The 24750-nt window shown below is 34.9% G+C and overlaps 2 protein-coding genes and 1 long non-coding RNA gene across 4 annotated transcripts in view; 1 reads left to right on the forward strand and 2 right to left on the reverse strand.

The window, feature by feature from the left end:
* Positions 1-24750, reverse strand: part of cog2 (component of oligomeric golgi complex 2) — a 198537-nt gene that overhangs the window by 116012 nt on the left and 57775 nt on the right. The gene's annotated exons all lie outside the window — the stretch shown is intronic.
* The window catches only part of galnt2 (UDP-N-acetyl-alpha-D-galactosamine:polypeptide N-acetylgalactosaminyltransferase 2), a 180791-nt gene that overhangs the window by 39807 nt on the left and 116234 nt on the right, over positions 1-24750 (reverse strand).
* Positions 17968-21151, forward strand: LOC147841065 (uncharacterized). Its single transcript, XR_015505942.1, has 5 exons — positions 17968-18017; positions 18765-18882; positions 19457-19494; positions 19585-19664; positions 19933-21151. It is a non-coding gene; the product is annotated as an uncharacterized LOC147841065 (long non-coding RNA).

The raw sequence follows: 24750 nt of genomic DNA on the forward strand, positions 1-24750 counted from the left end.
TGAACTTTTCCGCACCGCGATTCAGGCAAGTAGAACTAACCAATCTGCTTCACACTTTGTATGGAATATACACATTTCAGTAATAACGGCAGACTAATTATCCACTGCAGCGGTTTTTGCTTTTCCCTATGAACTTGCATTGGAGCGTTTAGTTTGTCCGATTGTCGTCCTCTGAGAAAATGGTTGATGGTAACCTAGTTACGAGAGATGCCAGGGGAGCACGAGTGCAAAGTCCATAAGTGCCGTATAGTAGCAGTGAGGAGATTGTAAATAAAGGATGTTGCCAGAGTGGCTTTTTAGCTTCTTTTTTTGTGCAAGATCTTTCAGCATAGCAGGTAATATAGTCTTTTAACTTCACAATTTGAAATGTTGCAGTATGTATTTCAATAATGATGATTGGTTCCTTTACTTAAAAGCTCAGGTTTGATTATCATATTTTGTGTTGTTGACAGAGTTTGAGGTTTACTGTATCATTACTATTCACACCTTAAGTTAGCTTTGATTGTTCAGTATTTACGCTTTTACCATTTCACACAATTTTTAACATTTTATTGATCAAGTTTAAGAGTCTGTTTAACACTTATGTTTATTTTATTATAAAGAAATCAAATATTTTGTTTAAATATTTTTGTTTTTGACTAAGAGAACTATTTGCCTTTTAGTAATGTTGGTAAATGAAAATAAAATGGTTACATTAAAAATTCCTAATATTCATAAAATCATTGTTAAAAAAATATTCAATAATTATCGATTTTATTTTGCAATATCGCCCAGCCATGTCAATTACATGTCAATTTTTTTTGTTTCATTCTGGATTTGTTTAAATGTATATCAAAAAGAGATATGCTGCTACACATTAAATATAATTCCATTACAGTCAGAGAAGTTACATTCATGATTCATAATCACAAGCTGTATTACAGTGGCATTAAGTGTACATTCAAAATTTTCATTTATTTCATAAACCAGTTCATTGCATATGTAATAATCCAAACTCTTGGGCTTCTCAGTAAAACATTAAGGGACCAGCACACATTTATAGGCCTGTTTGCTGGAGGTCTCGAGAGGAATAACTGTGCAGTGGGCCTTTAATAGAATGGAGGCTTTCACTGGAGACAAACAGTTTTTAGAGCATATCCTATTGGCACATTTTCCTCTGCTGGCCTCCAACCACCCAGCATGGCACCAAATAAACTCGCAAATACTACCAGTGTTACCACTCAAGTCAAAAACTACAAGAATAAATGTTCTTCTAAATGCCTGTTCAGAAGAAGCTGTTTATATGTGTATTAAATTGCATTTAAAGTATTGTTATACTATATTAGGGTTGGGCGATATGGCAAAAAAGTAGTCTTGATCATTTTTATCCATACTGAATGATAATGAAATACATTTCAATAGAAGTTGTTAATGCTTTCGGATTTAAAAAGAGTACCCCAACAATGACTGAAGCCACACATACTAGAGGGTCCATTAAATGCAGTGTATCTGAAGGTTTAATCAAGTCAAATTTACAACTTTAGGAGCCTTTGAAGACCATTATGAATACAATTTTAATCTTATAAAAAACAAAAAAAAGCAAATGTAATTATTTCTTAGTGACATCCTTCAATGTGTCAAAATAAAAAAAAAGTGTAGCTGTAAAAACTATTTTTAATGACAAGTTTAACATAGTGAAAAGTATATTTATTGTAGAAGGAATTAAATTAATTATCAAAAATATATATTTGTTGGCTTTTGGTCCAAATTGATTGAGTTTAACTTCTATTCGATCTACTGGATTTCTGTTATAAAACCTTAAGTTTCATGCCTATTTATAAATATGTCTACTCCCCCTTACTTCTGTGAATAGTTTTTGTATGAATGGAAGGTAACGCAAAGAGATAAACTGCTTTGTTATCATGAGGAACTGTGTAATTGTTTTTAGATTTCTTTCCCTGATTTTATTAAGATGGATTGTTGGTGATTGGATGGATGCCGGTCCAATTGGGTAGCTTTACTTGGACAGAGGAAAATTAAGACATGTTTAAAATTATTTATGGCATACAACACAGTATTTCAAGGAATTCAACAATTTTTAAGGCCTAAATTTTTTTTTTTTTTTAATTTAAGACATTAAGGCAGATACCGTGTAAGAGGCGTAATATTTTCGACCAAAAAAATCTTTAGGTGGCCAAAAAACCATTACATTTTTAATATCAACAACCTTTTAGATTCCCACATTTAGTTTCTCATTTCTGCTGTGTGATTGAATCAATATAGAATGATAAAAGTCCAGAGCTTGATATTGAAATTGACATAAATTGTATCGCAATTCGATATATCGTTTATCAGCCCAGCCCTATACTAAATTAATAATGCTCAACTACTAAGAAACATCTTTAATTATCAAAAAAATAAAAAAGAATTAGTAAAAACAAGCTTGTTGCTGCTGAATATATTATTAAAAAAATTGAAAATCCATTTTTTTAATATTCTTTGATGAATTTAAAATGTAAAACAAATGTGTATTTATTTGAAACCTAAATCTTCTGTAACTTTAAATTAATCAAATGTGGCAGTAAAAGCATCTATAATTCATCCTCATATGAATGTAAGGCAGATACACCTTGTTGTAATAGTTTAAAAAACAACATATTTAAACACTGAGCCGATGAGAAAAACAGATACTGTGCAGCTCTGCACAGAAAGGCATCATTCATTAATCGATTGGCAAGCAACTCTAATTTTTTTTTAATTAGAGCAGTGGTGTGGTGTGAACAGCAGACAAGACTCAGCGACACAACACTCACCCCCGCCAAAAACACACTTCCAATAACACACACGGCCTGTTGCCATCAGGGTAACACAACAGGAGCCGAGCCTCTCAGGAGTAAACAAAGAGCATGTGTTCCTCATTACCAGCTTAGGTAAGTGTTTAACAGATGGATTTAAGACTAGTGTGCCTCAATCCTTCAGTTCTAAGCAAATTTACAAGATTTTAAAGTGCCCTTTTTATGGTATTAAAAATGTAAGGTAAACATCACTTTTCTTTTTGTAATATACATTTAAAATCACATTGTTCATTCTTAAAGGTGCTGTAATCAAGTTTTTGACTTTTCTAAAGCATAAAAACCCCATAATATGTTTGCAGATATTAAAGAAGCATGCCAAGCGAACGCTCTTGTTTATCTGAAAAACAATGCTTAAGTCAGATATTCTGCTTTTAAAAATGTGAATGATGTGATGGAACGATTGTCTATGTTTTTGGTTGCTTTAACCTGTCTAATACCCGATAAGCCAGTTATATTTCAGTACCCGGGTTGCCTCGGTTGAAAAACACGCATTTCATTCATTTAGTCAGGAAGTACATGCTCATACAGTGATATGTGTTGGTTTTGAGTCAGTTCTAAAGTTTAATTTCAAACGTTTTATTTTCAAGATCTAAGATGATCTGCTACTGCTTTCAGTAGTTTGGCAATACATGTAATGTAAAATGGCATTCAAACTCACATTATTTGTATTAACACTCAAAGCATGTGAGGTGTACCTGAGGGGATGTTCAGCTGCAAGAAATGGAAGCTATTTCTAATATATCAATTTGAGGTGTTGGTTAGGACAAAAACTCCTTTTAACATGGAAAATATACCTTCTATCGCGTGCCGTTGCTTTTATATAAAACACTATTTAAATGAGCCTTTAGACTCGATCGTTAGACTCGCTTCTTTTGGTCCCAACCTGCGCTTGCATTTATTTTGAACCAGGAATGCAATATCTAGTTCAACCACTTGGTATCAAACTTGCATACTGCACCTTAAACAAATTATATGATTAACCACTCCTTTTTACTCTGATCTGATTGGTCAGATAGCCTAATTGATTAAGATTGATCTCCAGTGTGGCAAATAAAAACAGTAAACTAACGGTAGTTTAACTGTAACTTGTAAACAGTTAAGACAGCATTAGATAAAAGAGTGCTCGTCACTGTCACTTTACACTTACTTCCAATCCTATTCACCTTATTCTTCGCCGACGAGCGGGCGCTAGAGATGCGCGGATGGGCTATTATTTCATCCGCAACCGCATGACAAAATTCATCATCCGTCCGCCATCCATCCGCAGTAACATTTTTGATCAATTTTTAAAACCGCACCCGCCCGCCATCTGCTGATTGGGCTCTTTATTTGAATGGCTTATTCCTTTTTTTTTTATTAAATGAATGTTTCTTTATTGATCATTATAGAATAGAGAATGACTTTAATGTAGACATGCAGTTAATCCAAACGTGCAAGTCATTAATTGACGACGCTTTGAAGTGACGCTAAAGATACGAGGACGTGTCTTTTCACTTGATTCGATTCCTCGGTCCTTCAGTCTTTTCCTTGCGTCTTTCCCTCGTAACGTTATCCCGGTGGGGTGGAAACACGAGGAAAGAAAGCAAGGAAAGGAAACGAGGATGCACAAATAAGAAATGAAAAGCACCCGAGCTCTCAGAATATCAGCAGTGAACTCCGTCTCCAATCGGCGCACAGGGACAAAAATAAATAAATAGCCTAAATTAAACGCACTGTACTGTAACTTTTTTTTTATTGTAGCCTAATAGAAAACGCATTGACACATCATTTCAACATGCTGCTATTTAGCCTACTACTAAATGCCTATTTCACTTAATTTTTTAGTAAATAGATAGAATAAGTCATTTACATTATAGCCTAATAATGTTTACATTTGTAGTTGTCCATAGCAACCCCAAAAACGTACCTGCTTGCCTTGCACATCTAATTAATGGGCACAGTTTTTCAACTATTTTTTATTTTTTGCTGTGGATGTTATTGAGCTTGTAGAAATCGGAAACAACACAGTTCTGCGACACAGATGATCCTTTATTGATATCTCTATCAGACAATACCTATTTTATATGCCAAAAGAAACAACAGGCAGTAAAAAAAAAATATTAACATAAATATCTTAATGTAGGCATAGGCTATAGTCGCATGCTTTGGCAAACAGTTGAAATTTTTTTAATAAAAACATCATATCGTGCCTAAGCCTTGTAGGCTCAGTCACCCCCACAATTAGAAATTAAATTAGAAAAATAGATATGCCATCCCTCTTTGAGCGAACCTGACCAAGCTAAAGTGCATGTATGACAAGTGCCCCAATAACCCATGGACTTAGGATCATCCCCATTCCCCTCAAACTTGAAGCATAACGAAATACTACGCCATTAAATTTGCGACAAAGAAATTCTGGCAAAATAACCTTAGCCTCGGAACGTCAAAGCGAGGCCAACATGTCTAGAATAGAATAGGCTAAACCAATATGAACGTAAAGTTATCAGCTGACCGAACTCAAAAGTTTATATTGAACATATTTGTAGCCTAAATAACATAGGCTAATTGGTTTAATATGCCTGACCTTAGGTCTAGTTTGATTTTTTCTTGGCACAATGCAGGAATAAAATAGCATCTACAGTGTCAGGATTCAGACGGGAGTGCCTGCATAGCCACTATAATGCGCCCTGCTGCACTGAAGGAGCGCTCGCTCGCAGCACTTGTTGCTGAAATGCATAGAATTCTCTTGGAAAGGTTCTGTAATCGTGGGAATGCCTGTCCTTATTTCTCCCAAAAGGAAAGTAGGTTTTCCTCTGCTGATCCGTCTATACGGAAGTTTGTAGAGGAATACTTCTGTACACTTCATCCAGAATTAATGTATCCGATTCCACCTCCCATTCTGTGAAGTCAGTCGTAGGCTTTTTCGTTGGTGCGCCAGCTATGAATATAAAACAGTACAACCGCCTGCCACCCGCCCGAATTTAATTAAAATATTATTTTTTCGTAACGTCATCCGCCCGATCCGCGGTTTATCCGCGGAGTCCGCGGCTATAACCGCCAACCGCGCATCTCTAGCGGGCGCAGCCATTTGAATCTTTTTGGCACGAGACTTCCAGTCTCATTCACTTCCATTCATTTTTAGATATTAAAAACAGCTCGTTCTACTGCTTGATGCTGCAAACTGATATTTTCTTATTACATTATTCTTTTTTTCTGTGTAGTCGTGCAAACATTTGTTTGTAGAGCAGGTAGTTTGACAGTTTTTTGCCGTTTATTATTCCTAGTCATTTCTCTCATAGGCGACTGAATCGGAAGTTCTAAGACAATCGCGAAAACAGGCGCACTTCCACATTTTAGAATAAGGTCAATAGTTTCTGTTTAACGACTGAACAAAAGCGAAGTTAATACTATTAGTTAATGCATTTTTATATTCAGCAATAATCTTAAAAATCCCTTTATAAGGGTACTTTCACACCTTTATAATGAGACTTGTTTCGGAATCTGGTGCATTTGTTCAATTGTGTGGTTAATTTGGCACATGTGAAACCAGCGATTGCGCTTGGATCCACGCAAAAACAGTCGGTCCGAGATCGCCTGAATGAGGTGGTCTGGGCTCGATTAAAACGAACTCTGGAGCGGATTGATTGTAGTGATGGGGTATACGGCCATATGAAGAGAGAATTAAGAGTAGGGCGGGATGTCACTCCTACCAGTAAATATGCGTTTCATGTCAAATACGAAAGTGAAAGCATGTTAACTATTAAAGAGAGCTGTTTATCTAGTAGAAAAATAGACCGAACTGCAACTTGGTTTATCTGTTATTTCTCTCTATAATGTAAAGTCTATAATGCATAATTCCAGCCAACGGTTGTGTGAGAAAGTCTTACCTCTAACTTATATTTGTTGACAATGTCTGTGGGTGTCACCATTCAAAATGAAAGTGCAGCTTTTCACTTATGATGTCTTATTGCACATCCTCATAAATTAAAATAAGGACGCATGACAGCTGCAAAATATACTATGAAACTCTGACCAATTTGAGAACAGTTTACTCGCACGTGACTCGTTTTGGCTCTTTTGATTTGTTTAGAAACTCTGCCGTCTAAAAGCAAACTGCACCAAGAATAAAAATAAACATCGTAAAAATTTTAATTCCCATTTCGCAACAAAAGAATCGATCCACATGTGAGAAAGCACTCTTAGACATTCTGGGTTATTTATACCCAAATTGTACAAAATGTGGACTAACCCAAACATTGGGTTAAATTTGGTCTTTTAAATTTATTTAAAAAAATTAACTCAGCAGTTGGTTTAGTTCATATTACACCATGAATTAGGTTGAAATAACCCAGAATTTTAGTGTAGAAATACGCTACTGCCATGGATTCTAAATCATAGCAACCAAAGATCCTCAGCTAAAAAAAAAAACTGCCACCAATGCTTTGTCATGTGCTATCAAGAGCAATTTCAGAAAAAAATTTGCCATTTTTTGAGCTGCGTGGCTACAAATGCAGTGGTTTATTGAGGATTATTGGATATTTATTGTTTGGCATATTGTCCATTTTTTTTCCTGCGTTTCTGAAATATACTAGAGACAGATCTTAGAACGGAGTCCAGAATATTCTACTAAATTCCTGGACTTTTGCAGTTGAAATTTTAAGGTGGGGATAATGCAAATTATGGATGAGCAGGCCATTTATGAATGAGTGGGATTCATTAACATACAGATTTAACTACAAAAAATATATGTGAATAAACAATACAATTTTCATAAAAGTAATGTTATGCAAAAATAACATTAAATAAAGTTATGCAAAAAAATACTCTGTGGTTATTACAAAATATTATGGTTTCATGAATGAGGCTACAATCTGTAACTCATTTTTTTTTTATACAAAATGTTGGCATTCCAGCAAACAAACTACAACGCTCTGACCTTTAAAAAGGTCTCGTGGCCATTTTAAGCAGAAGGTTTGTGTGTCTTTTATGCTGAACGTGACTTACTGCATTGGGAATGCAGCTCACGCGCCGCAGGGATGGTGAAAGGGCAGCGATAAGAAGACTTACAACAAGGATAATGTCATCGCCAGCATCAGCAGCTCTCCAGGAGGCAAGCTGACTGACGAGACGTTTACATGGAGCCGCACAGAGGAACACTGGTCAACCAAACACATTTACAGCATCAAATCAAACACATCAGACGAACTGACACTCCAGCACAAGAGGCCATCAGAACTAAAGAGCATTCCTTTCTGAATATGTACTGTAATGGATATCCTCTCGCACATCCAATTTTAATTCAGTGTATAATGATTGTAAGACTGTAGAAACCATTAAAGGATCTAACATGCCAGAAATTTTAGTTAGATGGTCTTTTCTTTACAGTTTCCATTTGGGTATGTTACTAAATTCTTGGTGGTCTATTCAGTCATCTAAAAAGCATTAAATGGGGCTTTCTGGTGGCTTAATGTAATAAAATTATAAAATATTATTATCTATTAACATTATTGTTAATGAAAACAGGATGCATATCTGTGCCCCAAGTAGTAGCACTGGTGTTCCTTAAGGAATATTTTTAGCATAGTTATTTATCTTTTACACGTCAGATTTACAGGATAACTCCAAAAACTGTCATCTGGATCTCATCATGACTCAGCAGTTGTCGGCTAAATATCATAAGGAGTGAGAGTATGTGGAGTTTCTAAAGAGTTTCGTGGACTTGTGTGAAATAAATAGAGACCAAGGAAAATGCGGTTGACCGAGTCTGAAATTGACATCATTTCAAGTACCTTGGTTTATAATTAAACAAGTTGGGGTGTAAGACGAATCATAATGGCATTCACAAATGACACATTGGTCAGTGCAAGATTCTGTTGAAGACCTTCTATGGCCACCTCTCAGCTGTGTTGTGTATGCTCTGTTTGTATTTTAACAGTGGTTTAGCACTGCTTAAAGCGGGTGGGATCATCGCTATAGTTACTCTGCCTCTACTGTTGTAAAAAATATCTTTTCAATCTGGGTCGTCCCATCCAGCTTGCCATTCTCTTTATGAAACAACCCCAATGTTACAAGGAATATTAAAGAAAGTCACTTGACCAACAGCAATTAGACTGTATTTAATGTCATATTGAATGACTAATAAATATTAAATATATATTATAAATATGTAACCCTAGACTACAAAACCCAGTTATGTTGCACAGGTATATTTTTCCCAATATCCAAAAACGTAATCAGTGGGTCAAAGTTATGGATATCCCTTAATGCCAGAAATCATTAGGATAGTAAGTAAAGATCATGTTCCATAAAGACATTTTGAAAATATATCTACTATGAATATATCATAATAACTCGATTTTTGATTAGTAATAAGCCAAAGGAAAATTAATGAATAAATATTAATTTCTAAGAATATTGACATCTATTCACTCCATGGTGAGCTTTGCTGTGATATGAAATCCCCTTTGGGATTAACAAAATCAATTCAATCTAATGAATGTGATGCAGTTACTCAGAACCTTCAGTCTATAGAAATGGAGAAGATGCAGTAGGTTACTTCACTCTTAGCAGCAGTTTAACAATCCAAGCTACTAGTATGAGTATTATGCTTCTATCTAATTTCTGATAAATGAGGCTTAATTGATGACTTCTGATGAAAATAGATGAGAATGTGCTGGCTTAAATTTGGGTATACAACAAATTTGAGTTTGTCATTTATTTTAATATGTGCCAAATAAATAACAATATTATTTTGCTTATTTGTTGGTTTTTGACAGATTTATGCATACATAAAATCCCTTTTAATAAAAAAATGCAGTATTTTACACTGGATATAGTAATAAAAGTGTCCTGAGCACCAAATCATCATACTAGAATGATTTGTCACTAAAGGATAGAATAATGATATTGAAAATTCAGATTTGAACTTGCGCAAAAGCAACACATTATAAAACAATAAAAGTGGAAAAATATTACTAAATATTCTATTTTGGACTATTTTTAATCAAATAAATTGAGCAACAGACCAGCACAAGACACACACACCAAATTTAACAGTAATGTATGCCAATCATAGGTTTGAACCCTTGACCTTGTGTGTTAAGACAGGAAGCGCTCCTGCGTTTAATGTTTACATCATTACCAATCTTACACGTAAATAAGGAAAGGAGTCTTTGGCAAATTATATCAAAATATGACCCGAACATCTTGTTCCAGCTCAGTTTAGGTTACACGTGATGGTCTTGAACACACTTCCATTTACAATGCAATTTGAACTTCGTCCAACTGAACCAGAGTCAACAACGTTTGAGATCCATGCCAGTAACCTCTCCTGCCAATGACTAAAACAGACATCCAGCTGACGTGAGATTACTATGCCCCAGAATAAACATGTCAACCATTATGTACTCGACACAATTCCCCCTCGTCACATTTGGAGGCCAAGTATCTGAGTCCACTCTGAATAATTGGGATTTAAAAATCCAATTTCACACAGAAAATATTGCACACTAAAAAAATGTGAAAAAAAAAAACAATAATTAGCACTATATAAAAATCCTAAATAAAATTCTAATAAGATCATTTGTGCCACTGATAAGGTAACTCTCTGTACAGACAGATGCTTAAAGTTTCATAATTCCAGTGAATCTCAAGATGCTCTTGGTTTCATGAAGAAATCGTTTTATTCAGCATTTGAAAGGCAAATTTGTAATTATAATGCACCTTCGTCCTTAATTTGCATGTGCAGTACACTAGAGTTCTCCACTTTCTAGTACTGTATGCTCTATCTCTCTCTTCTTAAAACGTAAAGGTTTTTGTGAATTAATTTTCTTAATTTTTCTGCTCATTAAGCAATCAGCTATTCAGTCTAACATAACAGTAACTTTAATTAAAATGCTAAAAATTAGAAATGTACTTGGCTAGATGTGAATAGTATGTGTGCTTGCTCCAGAGTTGCGTTGTGCATGAAGCATAGAACAAAATAAATTTAATCTCAACAAAATAGCTCAACAGAGATGTATTTAGAGTTGTACTTTAAAGCTTTAATATATATTGCAGAAATTAATAGCAACATCTGGATAAACAGATGATTTTTTTTAAGGTTAATGGCTTCCTTTCGCTTGAGATAAATCTCAGTAAGAGTTGTGTGATATGAAATGGTGTGTAAACGTGCACTGGACATTATATTTAGCAGTTTACATGTGTCTGTTGCCTCATTACAAACATACATGGCACATTTCACAATATAAATGTTAAACTAATACAAGATACATCATGTATTAATCACACAAGTCTGCACATTAATCCTCCCGTGTGGATCGACAGAGTCTGTCTTGTTACAATTTGCCTGTTTTCATTAAACTATGGCAAAAAATAATGGTTTGTTCATGGTTTGTTATTTCAATGTACTGAACTCTTATTATTCAACTATGCCTATATACATGCAGATTTTTAATCTATAACACGTAAGGATCTATACATATTTATACAAAAAGATGTGGTCGAAAGTATAAAGGGCGTTGTCGTTTTTTTGCTTCTATAAAACCACAGCACATTCACAGGAGGAGGGCAGAGCAAACATTTAACTGGAATTGTACAAACGTGCAGGCAAATAAAACTTCAGACCTGGAGGGATGAGATCGATATAAAAATACAGACACAGTGTGAGGAAATGGGCCTGGGTGGCGAGAATGAGAAACGCATCTTAATTGCACCGTCTGTGTGGCAGTCATACAACAGAGGGTCAATGTTTGCTTCTGTGGCTCATGGAGACTGGAGTCGATGACTTCACGACTGCTCCGCCAGTGGCAACGGCTGGCAGCACTGAGAGATATTCCCAAAAGCCAAACAGGCTGAGGCCAAAGCGCACACACAGTAGTTTTTCTGCAAGAAAAGGCCAGAGCTTAGACGCTTCAGAAGGATTTTGAAAATCAGACAGGCTTTAAAAAGGTCATGCTCAAAAGAGCGAAGAAAGAAAAGATGAACAGATGCTGCTCTAAGAGTCTACAGAAATGCAAAAAAAGAAGAAGAAAAAAACATATGTTCACATCATTCAGAGAGCCATTACCAGCTTATTGATGCAAATATTGGCTGCTGGGCTTACTGAAACACTATAAATTAAAGCTTTGCTCTCAGAGAGCAGAATATTCAATCTTACCAAAACTTTTAACAGAGAAGTTCAAATAGAACATTAGAGACGGTGAGTGTTATAAGCTGAGAAAATATTATATACCAATCCTTCTATGCTAATGAAGGACTGCAAGAGGAGTCCTCCTGGTGTGGCAGAGTTCCTCATAGCTCTAACAGCCTATTTCCATTGACTGGTACGTCATGGTACAGTACGCTTTTATGGCCATTTCCACTGTCAAAAGGTACCAAAAAGTAAACCCTACTGTACCACTTTTTGGGTACCCTCTCCAAAGGGTATCTAGCATGATAAAAGGCGGACCTAGATGTGCAGCTGAGCGCTATTGGTTTACAGAAAAACGTCACTATAGTGTGCACACAAGCCAGGAGAATGAAAACAAAAGCAGCGCCATTTTTAGTACGCAGCCGAGACATTACACTGTTATATATACATAGGAGTATAACATTATATAATATATATAATAATGAGCCATGGTCACCCCAAGCTTAAACAAACCTTGTTGTTGTCTTGATAAACTGCCAAAAAGCCAAGGTAAATCTGTTGTCCTGTTGTTGTGTACGAGGTCGTTTAAATCACGAGCGGAATCACTTTCTTTAGAGAGCTTGCTATCGCTTGCTACACTTCAATATTTGAAATAACGAACTTCTTGAGCTGATGATAATAAAGTCCGTGTGATTATTGAAGTGCTTCTGACAACCGATCCTTTCAGAAACAGACAAACGTGAGATTGAAGCGCGAAAAACAGAGAAGGCAGAAAAAACAAAGGAGCAAATGATTCTTTCAGCTACCTAAAGCATGAACAAACAGCCATGTTTAATAATTATTATTCCCTTTTAGACTGTTTTGAACTCGGAACGACACAATTTCTTTTTAACAAGATGTTAACTTTACATGTACTGTTGAAGAATAAAGATGAATGGTTTATACTGACTGTATAGGTTTTGTATCATTTATGAACCCAAATAAGGTCTAAATGTAAGTTATGGGTATTTTTTTATTTGTAACTGGTAACATTTTAGAGACTGTAAAGGTCTGTATGTGTTAATAAACAATTTATTTATTTTATTTATTTATTTTTATATAAATCACAGATGTTACTGTAGGCTATTTTGCATTATCATGGATTTGCAGCTATTATCAAATCTTGTTCATAGAAAGGTTAGCATATAACATTTATTTATACGTATATACGTATAAAATATTTATGTATATAAAGCATTTGTTTAGCAGGAACTGCTTCTCAGTTGACTGAAACTTTCTGTCTAACACCACACCCAACAAAAGGATACCATTGGTACCCTTTGGCAGTGGAGAGACAAGCCTGAGAAAGGTGACCCGTACCAAACCATACTGTACTGCACTGTACCACTTAGTGGAAACGGGCCATAATACACTTCTCTGCCATTAGCTTAAACGGGTGGTCCAGACTGCAATTTAAAGTTTTTTTTGTGTTAATAAGATGCAAAGCAATGTGTGTTTATGTTTCACTTGAACAAATTACAACCTGTTTGGTTCACTTGGCGTTCACAAGTCTGTGTGGCAAGCTATTTGTGTGCGCTTAGCGCAAGCCTCCACTGAGTGCACGTGCACAGCCGAAAACTGAAGGCTTTTATACTTGATGCGCTCGTCAGAAACATAAGCATTTCTCTTGTGAGATTGCCAACTGTGCAGACGAATATCAAATATTGCTTATTAAAAAAGGTTGGTCAGTTAAATTATGCTACTGTAATGTTTATTCAGCAATAATTCTCCAGTACCGATAGCAAAAAATTAACGTCAGAGCTTATCGATACTTCTGTCTTTTATAAATGTAGCACAGATACAGATAAAGTACCGAGTTTAGGTACCCATCCCTAGTTTTCAGCACAAGTGTATTCTTGGTTTCATTTTGGAGAACACCAGTCAGAAATCATCCTTAATGTTCAGTTGTGGCCTGTATTTATTATTTTTAATGTATTTGATTGCCATAAAGGTGTCAAAGTTTAAAATGATGCTATAAAATCAATCTGCTGGAGCTGACGATATTGCTGTGTTAATCTAAAGTAAACACACAAATCCTATGAAAAAAAACGATTTAAAGGCTGATGGCTTTTCATTTGCATGTTGTTTTTTTTAACTATTAAAAACTACTATTTTAATCTTCTGTGGGTTATGGATAAAATATGTTAATTCTTAAAGTTAAATAAAATTTATTAGACTTTTGGAAATCACCAAGTGACCCCCTGTCATTGTCCCGAGACCCCCATTTTGGGAACCACTGATCTAGACTAGAGTGTGTTAAAATAGAAAATAACAAAACATCTAAAAACAGCAATGACACATGACCTGTGTAAATGGTAAAAAGTCACTGGATTTATTTAAATAACAATCCAGAGGTAAGAGGCTACTTTGAATTCCTGGAAAATAATGATCTGGAACTTTAAATAGCAACAAACATCGACATCTTAAATCTCCAGGTAGGAAACGGACACTTTGAGGTCAGGAACATGAAGTGTCAGAGTGACACGCTGCAATACAGCATAAACAACACAGTCACGCCAGCAATGACCATTCCTTCCTGCAAACACAATCCACACCACACACTTTTCTGCTCAAAATATTGCATGGTTCTATTTTTAAACATTTTTTTATCAAGGGCCGGGCCTGTGCATGTGTGATGAGAGGGTAATTTCCTAAGAGGGCAGCATCTTCCTAGCAGCCTGTTTATGTTGAGAAGGGAACTGACACGAGAGCTGCCCTCCTCTTGACAAGTCTTCCTGTCTGTCAGCAGTAAATCAGCCGGTCCTGAGAGTCCAGACCCACACTTCAGGCCTTTGGTGGAAAACAATGGAGAAAGACAGCTAAAGTGTCTGGACCTCCAACCCTGCACGTCTATGACAAGACCACAGACTAGGACAGCGAACGCTCCCTTTCCTCCATAAACCCTTTAATTAGACCAATGAATGTCATGTTTACAACTATATAAGTGCAAAAAAACATAGTTAAAAGGCATAGTTAAGCAAACCATAAATCAATCAAGCAAAAAAAGGTGCATGAAAGGGCGTGAAAATCTAAGACTTTCAAAAAATAAAAACAACATCTACACAAATTAATTTGTGTTTGCAGGCTGGAGCACACAGAAATGATCTGCATATGTATTATTAATACCTCAATACTATATTTCCTGGAAAATATCTCACGCCTTGCTTTTAATGCTACAGTATAGTTGCACAATATATCAATTGAGCATCAATATTTTATTGAGTGTATCGGCAATATTCACATCACAGGATTAAATTATTAAAGATGAAAATATAATAAATATTATTTTGAAACAATTTATACAATGATGACCAAGTTATTTGGCGTCACGGTGGTGCAAAGGGTAGCACGATCCCCTCACAGCAAGAAGGTCGCTGGTTCGAGCCGCAGCTGGATCAGTTGGCATTTCTGTGTGGAGTTTGCATGTTCTCCCCGTGTTTGCGCAGGTTTTCTAAGCATGCTCCGATTTCCTCCACAGTCCAAAGACATGCGCTATAGGTGAATTGAATCAGCTAAATTGGCTGTGTATGTGTGTGTGTGAATGCAAGAGTGTATACAGTAGGTATTTCCTAGTGTTGGGTTGCAGCTGGAAGAGCATCAGCTGCGTAAAACATATGCTAGATAAGTTAACGGTTCATTCCGCAGTGGCGACCCCTGGTTAATTAAGGGACTAAGCCGAAATGAAAATGAATAAATGAAATGTTATTTTTTGCTTGATTGCTCAATTTCTGTATGTCAATAATGAGAAAACCATAAAGCATTGCTACTTATTCAACTTTTATCTTTGCTCTGTTGTATTTATATACACTTGTAATTTATTATAAATTTATGTAAACACACTGCATAAAAAAGATTTGATCATCTAGCTATATAAATGAAATATTTCCAAATAGAGCTGTTCAATTCATCTGGTCAAATCTATATATGTGATTTATATACATGATATAAATCACAAAAAAAAACTAAATATCGAAATGTCATATTTTTCAAATATCGTGCAGCCCTACGCCACAGCCTAAAAATTGCATTGAGGGGGAAAAAACCTTAAGTGTATAAGAGCACATTTTATCATTTCAGTCAGATGTACTGTAAATGTAAAGAGGCCACAGGTAATCCTAAATAAAACAAAACAAAAACCTAAACCATTATTTTAATAGAAAGTGCTCTGAAGCACAAAGCCAAGCTTTGCACAATTTTTTTAAAAATTGGTTCACTGGTTCGAGCCCCAGCTGGGTCAGTTGGCATTTATGTGTGGAGGTTGCATGTTCTCCCCTTGTTTGTGTGGGTTTTCGCCAGGTCCTCCGGTTTTCTCAACAGTCCAAAGACATGCGCTTTACTGTAGGTAAATTGAATAAGCTAAATTGTCCATAGAGTGTATGGGTATTTCCCAGTGTTGGGTTGCAGCTGGAAGGGCATCCGCTGCGTAAAACCTATCCTGAATAAGTTGCCAGTTCATTCCGCTGTAGTGGCTACTGATTAATAAAAGGACTAAGCCAAAAAGAAAACGAATGAATGTTTCAGATTAATCGAAATTCATTTTCCCTTAGATTTGACAGAACCCAACATTCTTAAAAACTTTGAAGAACTGCCAGGGTTTTGCAAACTTCATCCTGGAAATATCCAGAGTTATCCGTTTCTGCCTAACATCACGTAGTTAAATAAAGATCACTAATTCATCATACTGTTCGCAACAGCTCTTTCTCAGACAGCGGCTGGCTGTGGGACCAATTTATGTTCATTTAAGCACGAGCAGGCCCCCTATAGTGTTTACATCAGCCCTCTGTCATGAGAGAAACGTGCTTCATGTGAAGACGCTCGAGTGCTTTAGTGAAGAGATGAGATCTGCATCTGAATCACAACAAAAGCAGTTGCATCTGGTCATTATAACACAGCAGTAACACGAGTGTTGGATGGAAAGCACCTTTTCTCATGCAATCGATGTGATCTCAGCTAAGTGCAGCGCTAATGATGTTATGTCCTGGGGACAAGATAACATTTCTAAAGATCTTGATGCCCTTTGAAACTTTAGAGTTAAGCCATGTTCAACTAAAAGAACACCGGTTTGTGTAAAAAAAAAAACAGGCACTAAGCTTGGTGTTGCTTTTTAGTTGCTTATTTTTGATAATTACCAATCTACTAACGGGTTTTTGCATTGCTTTATGTAACTAGGCTTGTTGAAGGTTATTTTATTTTATTTTTTAGGTTTTATGTAACTAAGATTTCTTTATGTAATTAATTAAAATTTGACATGGCCATTTTACAAAATTAAACAACCAATCTTTTATACTGTAATTCAAAAATTCAGTATTTCTTCTTGTTCTTTTTTTTCCAGAACACTTGACAAGCCTTTTCACTGTTTAGGACACAAAATCAGTCAAATGTGACAGTTAAGACATCCAAAAGGTAACTGTACAAAACCAACAATAGAATTGGCCATCTTTCTACAATATAATTTAAATACGTGGCGATTTAAATCATGATACAACTGGAGTAAGACTTGATACAAATGAGTCTCTGAGAGGAACTGACTGTCTTTAGAAAGGTTTATGTAGTAGTTTCTGTTCATCTTTCTTAATGACGTAGTAAAGTGCTGTTCGTAAGTGCAGAACTGCTTTTTTTCCTATGCAGTAACCCAGGAAACATTAGTCAATACTGTTTACATGTGCCTGCTACACAAATCTAAATCTGCATCTCATTCAGCTCATCTGCTGTGTTCTTCAGATTTGTATATCAAAAAAATTAACTTTCCCTATTGTTAGTTTTACTATACCCATCCTTGTTCACGTTACATAAAACATAAAAGTAATTCAATTTACACAAGTTAACTATGTTATTTCTACAAATTGAGTACTGTAGGCTTTACCTAATAAGGGTTTGACTGGACAACTTAACATTGTGGAGTAAATCGCAAAACCCTCTTAAGTTTGGATATTTGCGGATACCGTAGCTTACCTATGGGTGGAGCACCGGAACAGAACAGAAGGCAGACGAACGTGCAAAGCACATTGAGGAGGAGAAGATGGTGGCTTTTTCAGGTAAGAGTATTTTATAACTCTTTACTTTTAAATATCGCTAGGAAAAGTGTTCACAGAATGATGTTATTTTATGTTTTCAGTGTATTTCAGAGTCTTTTGAGCTTTAGCATTTTTAGCTAGCTATACTGACTCGTGTTTCTCAAGGAAAGCATTTGGCAGTGCAAAGACTGCAAAATAACTGTCACGACTAGATTAGAGCATAGATATTATAGTTGTGTTTTATGCACTTATTCCGAGTTTCTCTGTAGATTTAAAACACGGAATGTGCTACACAGCCATCTTAATTGTAGATAGAGGTAAAGTTGGTTTTATATTTGCACATTCGGTCATTTAGAAGTCTCTATTGTTTACCATTTTACTTTGAGTTATTTGATCAGAATTACCATGCAAGTATAACTTGAAAACAAAATTAACACTGTTTATTTGACTGTGAAAAATGTTGTACTTTGATAGTCATTGGCTGCAAATATGATTTCACTATTTAGGGTTTGCAAATAATACTTTTATGAAATTTTATTATTAAGTCTGAATGTGCAAATATAAAACCAACTTTACCTCTATCCAAGCAAATAAGAACACTGGGTTACATCCAAATGTAACACTAGCCAAGTTCAAATGCCATGTGTGTTCTTGCAGCAATATAGAGTCAGAAATATTTTGGTAACATGCATAACCACCTAAAAAACAGTGATACAGTGCCTTGTATGAAAGCTATCTTTACTATAATCTTGTGTCTTAAATCTACAGATTGCTGCTGAATTCAGTTGAATCACTTCTGTCCCACTAATTCAAACATGTCAAAACTGGATACTTACTCCAGCAAGCTGGCCAGCATCTCCTGTAGAGAAGGAGGAATTGCATAGAGGTAAAGTTGGCTTTATATTCGCACATTCGGACTTTCCCCTTAATAATATAATTTCATAAAAGTATTATTTGCAAACTCTAAATAGCAAAATCATATTAGCAGTAAATTTCTATCAAAGTACAAAATTGTTCACAGTCAAATAAATAGTGCTAGTGTTGTTTTCAAGTCATACTCCCATGCTAATTCTGTTCGAATATTCAATGTAACATGGTGAACAATATAGAGACTGCTAAATGAACAAATGTGCGAATATAAAACCAACTTTACCTCTATAGGAATTGCAGATAGAGATAACATTGGTTTTATATTCGCACATTCGATCATTTAGCAGTCTCTATATTGTTTACCATGTTACATTGAATATTCGATCAGAATTATCATGCATGTATGACTTCTAAACAACATTAACACAGGTCTAATTCAATCTGAACAATGTTGTACTTTGATAGTCATTTGCTGCTAATATAATTTCCCTATTTAGAATTTGCAAAGAATACTTTTGCTGAAATTCTCCTTAATAATATAATGTCTTTATATCCAAGTTTAAAACCAACTTTATCTTTATGAATTGCAGGGCATAATATTTGGAAAGTGATGGCTACCATTGATGAGGTTTGTTAACTGTATTTCATGATGCTTGTAAATAATTTCCACTTTAGTATGGTGTTTTTTCATTGTTTATACTTAATGTCTCTTCTACAGAATGATGGAGAGCTTGCATTCTCTGAGCATTTTCTGTGTATCTTAATGAAGATTATGAAAACCTCATGAAGGAGTATACTGTAAGTGTTTTCAAGCACTGAATGTTTAAAATGCCACCACATAAATTCACATAATATAATCAAGGAATATCAATACACAAAGTATATTTAACTTGGGGTTATCAAAAGTACAGACTAACCCTAACAAACACAGTAAAGTTGTTTTGTAAGTCACTGCAGGTGCGTTATGTAAAAGATTGAGGAATGGACAGTTGATACAAAATTCACAATCTGTATTTTTGATGGAATAAAACTGACTTTACAGTGGTACTGTTTTTGTGTTTTATAGGACACAGGCTTTGAAAACTCTTGAGAGAGAGACATGGCCAATACTCTCATTTATAATCTACATCGTTAGACCTGAAGGTGCAGAAGCCTGTGACCCACCATCAGGTGTTGGACTGATTGTTGAGGGAGTAAAAGTGCTTCAGAACCTTGGCGATGTCACCAAGGCTTGTGCTCTTCTTTTGGGAGTAATATACAGCTTGAGTTTCAGTTATCCTTCAGACCTGAAATACACCTGAGTTTTTCCAGAAAGTGTTGCTGGGACTTGAAGAACTCAAGAGCAAACTTGGCTGAATCAGTACATCATTCTGGACAAATGAAAGAAATAGAGGAAGAAGCTTTTTTGTGACATTTAAATTGTTTTATGGTTTTAAAATTAAAGTGATGTTATCTTTGTTGATGGCACCAAAGTTTTAAATGAAGTTCTGCAACTTTAAATGGCTAAATGGTTTGGTTATTTACAAAGATTAGAGGTCAGTTTTAATCTTTTCTTTACTAATGGCTCGAACGATTTCAGATATCCAAAATCGAACCCTGTAGCAGTTTGTGTCATGCTGCCTGCCTTAAACTTTGCTTTTCTTTTTCCAAGTAAAATGTATTATTTGCAGTTGCATATAGTAAAATAACATTTTGGTCAATAATAAACTTTTTTTTTTTCGTGTTTTTTTCTGTCTTTTTGAAACTAAATGTTATTTTGGTGGGGGTTGTCATAAAGAGGCCAGTTGTATATTTTAACAATCGCTTAAACATTTTAAAATATCAGCAATGTTGCATTTCATGACAGTATTGAAATAAAATGTCCTTACACATTTTCTTTTGAAAATTCTTATTACAATATTTGAAGGAAGTAGCACATTGTAAGAATGTTCACTATTGACCAAAGTGTTTTAAAAAAAATCCTCTTCAAACTGCTATTTCAACTGTTTGTGGATGTTTACAAAAATCGAGGCCAGTTTGAATGTTACTCTAACTATTCTTTGTAAAGATCAGAAATAGAGTTTAGCAGTATTTTAACATTCCATGTATTTAATTTTTCAAATTAAGATTATTTCAAATTCTTAAAGCCAGTTACACTTTGAAAGACCTTGTAAATGTTTACTGTAAATCCTTTGTTTTTGTGTATTTGTTTCAAAGGACCTGTGAAATTGAAATTGTTTTATGGATTTTAGGTGTTGTATGTTGCAAAACCTTGCAAAAAAATAAATTCATTTTGTTTCTAAAAATGTTTGATTATTTAGGTTTTACACTTGTAGAGCACATACTTTAAAAGTGAATAAAAAAAAGAAAAGAAAGTGTTCACCTTACATATTGAAAGTTCATAATTTTTACATAACATTACTAAGTAAAATATACATATAACTAAAATGTAATAATGACACATCTAAATTGGGTTGTAGGTACTAAGGAATATTTTGTAAACTTTACCTGAATTTCTTTAGTTTATTCAACTATATTGTTACTTGTAGAAACTACTCAACACAGTTACGTGGAACCACTTGACACTCTTTTTTTATGTAAGTCCAACAAATCATTTTTTTGAGTGTAGTTTAAAAAAAAAAAAAAATCTACAGTTTTTTTAATATACAGTCTAATTTAGAATTAAAATTGCTCGTGCTGCATGGTTACTGCATCTTTGTTTGAATTTTAAATAGAAAGATCACAAAATGCCTTTGTTCACATCAAGAGATTCTGTTTAAATATATATTTTTCCATTTATTTCATTTCTTACTCTTCGTATTTATTACAACTTCAATTTAGTTTTGTAATATTTTAATTTCACTGAGAAATGCACAGGAATAGCCTAAAAACTAATTTTCCTTTAATCCTCCTTTTTGACATGCGAGTTCAAAATGACACAGGCATTTTTTTAACAGCAAAAAAAAAAAAATCTAAATGTTTTTTTTTTTTTTTTTGAAGTTTGGTGACTTTTCCTAAAATTATTGTTTTCATATTACTATATATTATATACAAATATTTTGAAGGCTGCACAATAACCCTGTCATAAATAAATAAATTATTTTTTACACTACAAAACTGCTGGCCCACATTGAAACACATTCACACAACAACAACGTGGAAAAATATCATCAGCTTAGTTAATTTTTACACCCCTATTGATCATTATAAATATATTAGGTACCCATTTTAGAGAGTCACATAATTCAAACACGTAACCAAAAAATCTAATGAATATTTAATTTAATCCTATAAACGTTCTGGCCCTATGAAGACAACTTGCTGTAATGCAAATGCCATTTGTGGGTATTAAAATAAACAATATGATAACCTTGGATACAAGTATCGTGGTATTGTGCTCATTGCTCTAAAATATGTTCTTTTTAAATGTCCAGGTACAAACTAAAACTTTTTTCCCCTTTGAAAGCAAAATATTATATTTTTTGAAAGATTTGGGATGTTTTGGAGCAGTAAACATGTCAGCCTATATAATTCAAAACAATCATTGACTTCTGCTGTCTTCATTTGTTTCAGAAACATTGATTACAATTTAAAACGGCATCTTTGGATATATTTTCTGCTGGATATATTTTTGTCCAAAAAAAAAAAAAAAAAAAAAAAAAGGAAATAAAAAAATCTTACATATACCTTAGGAACGGTATTACAGAAAATGTAGGTGGTTTTAAAACCTTGACTTTTCCAAACCGCGGTATACCTTGTAAACAGTTATCGTCCCATGCCTATGTCCGAATTCATAGAATTTGAAAATCAGTATGCAAGAAGTACACCAATGAATGGGATTAAAGCAACCCAACTCACGCGGGTAGGTCGAGTGACCATGACAAATTGATGGATGTAGTATATTCGAGTTCCATTCATACTACTAACATCCATACTGCAAAGAGCGTACTTTCTAACAGTTACATTTAAATTCAAATGCAGTACCTACTGAGTAGTAGGCAGTTTCATGCGCAGCCATACTTTTTTATTCTTTGGGGTTTATTTGACCCAACATTAGGTTATAACAACCCAGCATTTTTTTTTTCTGAGTGTAGAGTAGGTGTGATTTTTGTGGCAGACCTTATTTTTTATATTCACAGTCAGTACTGATTTGTGACATTAGGAACAAAAAATTAAAATTAAAAAAATAATTCTTAAATAACAATTCTTAACCCATTTATCACAGTTTCCACACAAACTTTAGCATCTGAACATTTTTAAACAATCATTTTGTTCTGTAGTTCAATTAAACTGCTTTGAATGAGCACTTTAAAGCTGAAACGTTTCTCCATTTCCTAATACATCTGATTTATATGCGTTTTACAACATTATAAAACAGTCAAGAACTGTCTCTCTCTCTCTGCTTCTCTATGATAAAGTCAATCAAACTAACGAGCTAAATTAATTTCAGATTGCCATAAAGGCAGGCCTGTCAGCTGACGAAAGATGCTTACAAAGCACAGCGATAGAGAAATGCGTCAAAAGCACTTCCTCAGTGAATCTGCGAGTCTTTCAAAACGTCAGGCTCTCCTTGAGGTGGCGTAGTAGCAGACTGTCTTAAATGGCTCTCAGGGATGTCAAGGTAAGACTGACAATACTGGATCATCAGGTTGTGCGAGAGCAGAGCGGTAAACGTGGAGGTGGAAAGTAAATGAGTAGTTTAAATGGAGAATAAGATTGACCTCATATGCAGTAAATGCTACTGAGTGTTGTTATGAATCTCATCTGCTGTTACAGTCACAGGTTCCTGTTTAAAGCTGACAGTTCTCACAGGGGGAAATGATTTTACTCCTCAATGAATGTTGTATTTGCTGAAGATAAAAAAATGGAAATAACTGGACATTATAATAAAATAGTAATTCATTGTTTTTGAATAAGATGTTGTGAACGTTTTCCACCTGGGGATACTCATCCCGAGGCCCCCAGAGATTATGCAGCGCCACTAAAGTGATCAAAGACCTGTGAAGAGATGATCCCAAGGTTTCCACATTCCTGGACCAGGCCGTAGCAGCTGCTGTGGTGGTCAGAGGAGTAGAGAGCCTGAGACTGATTCCTGTGAGACTCCAGGGAACGCAAAGTCTTCGCTGACTTCCAGCATTTTTAGCCTCTGGCCTAGACTGCGTCTCTCCAAAAACATTGTGCCATATAAGAAATGGTCACGGTAACAGACAGGTTTCTCCTGAGGTTTTTTTTTTTCCCTTTACTTTCGCCCACTGGTGAAGTTTTTTTTCCTCGCCACTGGCTTTTATGGTTCCTGACTTGTAGAGCTGCGCATCGATGGATTACTCTTCAGTGTTTGGACTCCCAGCAGTGAATATTAAAACGCATTGAACTGAGCTATTCTAAACTGAACTGAACTATGCTGTTTTAATCACTTTAATCTATGTAGAGCTGCTTTGAAACAATCTACATTGTAAAAGTGCTATACAAATAAAGATGAATTGAAATGAATGCTAATTAAAACACCACATTTGGACATTGGTTAAGTTTTATTTTGCATCTTTTCCTTTTATTTTTTTGTAGTCATCTTTTGAAATAATTATTTATTTGTACTGTATTCTCTTTAGCTGAACTTCCTCTGCAGTCTTTTTATCATACAGGCTTGTTTTTCTTACTTGGGTTATTTTTTGATGTTAGAGGAATACATGAACACCCACATTTGCACCTCGACAATGCCTTTCAGAGTTAAACATCTGACCCTTGCTGAAGTTTTCTTTTAACAAGATCTATAACTTCGGTCCAGTTTTTATTCTTTTTAAATGTGAAAAATATATTATATACAACACAAGTTATAAAAATGTTCAAATTTCAGTCAATCATGTGGGTCTTCTGTAAAGTTTTTGAAATCTCTTTTGTTCACCAAAGC

The sequence above is a fragment of the Danio rerio genome, chromosome 13, assembly GCF_052040795.2.
Source record: "Danio rerio strain M-AB ecotype USA chromosome 13, GRCz13ab, whole genome shotgun sequence".
Lineage (NCBI taxonomy): Eukaryota > Metazoa > Chordata > Actinopteri > Cypriniformes > Danionidae > Danio > Danio rerio.